General features: G+C 43.9%; 1 protein-coding gene and 1 long non-coding RNA gene across 6 annotated transcripts in view; one reads left to right on the top strand and one right to left on the bottom strand.

Moving 5' to 3' along the window:
* LOC109309237 overlaps nt 1-386 on the bottom strand; it is a 24,337-nt gene extending 23,951 nt beyond the window's left edge. Inside the window, exon 1 of the long non-coding RNA XR_002100850.1 lies at nt 246-386. This is a non-coding gene — a long non-coding RNA (uncharacterized LOC109309237). The remainder of the gene's footprint in view (nt 1-245) is intronic.
* Nucleotides 1-4,224, top strand: part of CASC4 (cancer susceptibility candidate 4) — a 57,777-nt gene that overhangs the window by 14,088 nt on the left and 39,465 nt on the right. The window lies entirely within an intron of this gene.

Here is a 4,224-nt window from a genome sequence, read left to right as displayed (position 1 = left end):
TGGTCAGGAGAGAGGGGATAAAAGCCTGCTAATGATTGTGCCCGGGGGCAGAGTGATTGATCTTTTGTCTCTCTCTCTGACCCTATTTGCAAATATATACCTTTTGTGTTGCTAATAAAGTGTGTCTGTAGCTAAAGGTTTTTTCCCGCCTCCCGAGAAACGAACCACGATTTTATATCAGGTGTGTGTGCTTGAAAGCTTGAAAAGACAGAATTTTTTTTGTTACTATTTAGTTGGTCTAATACAGGGGCGGGCACTTATTTCAGGTGGAGGTCCACTTACTGAATTTTTGGCAAGCCACCAAGGGCTGCATGAGAGGAGCCAGGGACAGATAAATATTAATTTTCTAAATTGTTTAGAGGCCACGCAGGCCGGATAGAATGGCCTGATGGGCCACATTTTGCCCACCCTGGTCTAATAAAACATATCGTCTGTGACCCAAGAGTTTGTTTATCTTTGCTTCTTAGACCAACACGGCTACAACATATAACCCTGCTTCACCACATGGCAATCAGAGTTGTGCATGAATGTGTAAAAGCAATACCATGTTAAAGAGGAAAAAAAGGGCTGAACCTGAAGTCAGCATGCAGCAGACTATACAGCACAAACCATTACATAAAAGATTACGGTTCAGGAAGTATATGAGTGAGAAAGCAGAGATAGGTACTGAGCTGATACTTATCACTCTCAACATACAGCATATTGCTTAAACAAACACAGTTCTCAACACACCGTTCAAGATTACAGAGACCAAGTAAACAGAACCAGAAAGGAACTGAATCTAAAGAAACCTAGCGCAACAGGTTCAGAAAACTGTCACTGTCTAGCTTTTTAATGAACTGAAATCTGTAACAGTGAGTTTAGACTGGGAGTGTACAACACCATCTGTAGAATGTAGATTGGGAAATTGAGATTAATTGGCCACCAGTGGAGCAATTAAAGGAAATAAGATTCAAATAATCAGACAACATTGCACAAAATCTGATGCACAGGAACAGAAAGGATATATATGCTACCGATACTGGTATTGAGTGGTGGAACCTACCCGCTAGATGGAAGCTGGAACTCATGAGTGTGGTGTACTGGTTCCTTCTGCCCTATTGAACTATTCCTTTGCTTTGCCCTATAGTTCTCAATCCCTCTCCCATGCCATTTTGCAATGCCAGCCGCTTGAAGATGCTTACACGGCTTTGCATCCACACTGCAAGCCATTCCCACAGAATTCCCTTTGAATAGCACTCCATCTGATTATGGGATGTACGCTTTTAGTTTTTATAATGTTAGAAAAGTTGTGGATATTGAATAAATGTATGTAAACAATGATGTTATCTGTGTAACAAAACCAGAATCACTGGTACAACAAAAAACAGCATGCCTCTTTGATCCTCTCAATTCTTGTACTTGGGAAATAATTTGGTCCAGTGGTCTAAGCCCAGCTAACTCCACAATGCTAATCCTAGCCGTGAATTGTGCCCTGCAGCAAGTCACTTTTACCCTTCCATCTAGGAAGCAGATTTCATAGGTACATTGTGCATTATTTGTAAAGCATTTTGAGTGTGCGAATGCTAAATTTTACATGTAGTAGACATGTAGAACCTCATTCCTTATTTCATAAGGAAGAAAAGCTCACATTTTAACAAGAATCTAATCTTTCATAGTATCTTGCTAGAGCAATCAGCTCTTGCAATTCTGTCATTGACTTTTCTGAGATGTGAAGATACATTGTGGGACTGGAATTAGAAACCTGACTTGTACTTCTTATGACCACACAGAGCCTAAAAAACAAAAAAGAACGGCTAATTTTAAAATGAGTAAATAATGCCATCTAAATACATTTCAAATGCGGTACTCTGTTGCTTGTAATATGCTTTATAAAAGTACTATTAACCATTGACCCTGTAAATATCAAGGTTCAAACCCTGAAGCAGGTTTGTTAGTGCTGTCATAAACCTGCATTCTTGTTATCCTTACAAATCCCAATCTTTATTCTGAATCTTAAATTCTTTGCTTCAGTGATGCCCTACAGCAATGAGTTGCACCAATTAGTTGCTCCATGTGTGGGGAGGAAAAAAAATCAACGTTGCCACTGTTAAATTCAACTGAACATCCCTTATCTTGTGTTAGAGGACAGGGAGAACTGAAATCCCAAGTCAACTTCTCTACAGCACTTAGTTTATTACATTCGTCATGTTACCTTATTCATCTCCTTTCTAAGGCAAATAATCCCAGTCTTTTCAATCTATCTGTGTTGAGTTTCTCCAGGCCTCTAATTCTGCTCATCATTCTCCTATTTCTTCCAAGTTTATTTTTGATATGGAGCCACCAGTGCTCCAGAGAATATTCCAGGAGGCTATGTTAGGGTGCTCATCCATGTTATACCTCTCCTGTTACGTTATAAAAATTTCCATTGAGCTAGCTAAATCGCATCCATGTATCCACGTTATCAGCTGATTTTATAATTTTTTTCTTCGTATTAATTTAAAACACCACGTTTTATTTTTAGCTCCTAAATTTCTTCCATGGGGGTTTATTTTTATCATTTTAAATTTGTAACGTGGATCTGACTTATGCCCTAAAACATGATTTTTTTCCCTCCTTTGTAACTATTGCACCACCAGGTTCTGCTTGGGTTCACTTGTATATCCATGGAAATTCATCTAATTTTTATATAACCTTAGACCCTCAAAGTCATCCTGATTTTCACTATTATTGTTCACCCTGTTTCTCATGCAGTCTAACTTTCTGTGCGTTCTTGTGACCCACGCTCCTCTCCGGGAATCTCTCAATTATCCCTGAAATCTCTCGCTATACTCAGTGGCCTCCACGACGGAGGCAGGCTTACAGGAAAACCTCGTTAGTTTGATATCAGATTGCTTGAAACATTGAATACTTTGAAGCTACCGTCAACAGGAAGGATAGGTTTTTGTATGCCTTATGATATGGATCATTCTAAAGACAGCTATTTTGAAACTCAGAGCCATTTTCTAGTACTTTGAACCATAAACCCATGAAAACTTGTCTGGTTTACTTTCAAGTCTCAGAAGCACTTTGGGATCTGAGCAAGCACGTGTGCCACGGGAGGAGGCGCAGGCGGTGCTCGCAGGTCTTGGTCGAGTGCCAAAAGACACTGCTGCTGCTGCGGACAAGCGGTTCACAAAAGCCATGGGATGAATCGAAGAATTTGTGCACAACCGACGTAAGATGGTCAAGCTGACCACAAAAAATTCTCTTTCTTGAAGAAATGGTGAGAAAGATTTTGCTGTGCAGTGGTTTTATGTAATAAATACGGTTATTTGGGTTATTCAAACCCAATTTCCGAGTCAGTGTGTTTTGGTGCCGTGTTTGGCACGAAGGAGGTTTTCCCATACGTTTTTCTCAGTGGGCTGGGGCCTGGCATTCTCCTATATGCCTGTTGGCTCTTCCGCTCTGGCGACGTTGTATTGAGGTACACCAGGGCTTTGTATCCACAGCAGGAAGGGCTAATTTGCTATCCTGCTCTGCGCGCCAGCCTCCAAAAGTGCCACACTGTGCCCAGATCTAAGCTGAACATTGTTGGCACCCCCAGGGCCCAGTGACCCCTCTCCAAAGGGCAGGGCTGGGGGCCAGGAGCTCCCCCTTCTCCCAGATCAGTGTCTAGCCCCAGGTGCAAGGCACAGGCGGCTGCTCTCCTGTTGCCATGGTATCAGCTTCTTGGGAGCTTCTGGGTGCAAAACCTGTCACAGCCCACGCTGCTGAAGGGAGGGGGGGAGGTCCAACTCGCTGCTTTGCCCCACACCTCTGCACACCCAAGATAGCCCGCCCAGCCCGGGGCTGCCGCTCCCCTCCGGTCTAAGAGAACGGCTACAATAAGAATCCCACCCTCGCCTCCCCTCAGCCTTCCTGCTAAAACGGCAGCTGGCGAGCAGGAGGACGAGATCTCACGAGAACACCCAGCAGTTCTCGCGAGAGGACGGCACGCGGAAGTGCCCGGGAGTGATGTAGAAGAGGACAGCTCCCCCCAACAGTGATTTGAGGGCCGAGATCTCGCGAGAACGAATCCGGAAGTGGCTTGGAGTGAGGTGAAAGCCAACGGTTAGAGACGAGATCTCGCGAGAACATCTGGCAGCTCTCGCGAGAGATCGGAATGCGGAAGAGTGAGGTAGAAACCAACTGCTCTCCCAACGGTGACTGAGGGCCGTGATCTCGCGAGAGACCGAAACGCGGAAGTGGCGCCGAGTGAGGTAG

The sequence above is a fragment of the Crocodylus porosus genome, unplaced genomic scaffold, assembly GCF_001723895.1.
Source record: "Crocodylus porosus isolate Cpor-Errol unplaced genomic scaffold, CroPor_comp1, whole genome shotgun sequence".
NCBI lineage: Eukaryota > Metazoa > Chordata > Crocodylia > Crocodylidae > Crocodylus > Crocodylus porosus.
The sequence above is the reverse complement of the archived record's forward strand: the minus strand, read 5'-3'. Positions and strand labels throughout refer to the sequence as shown.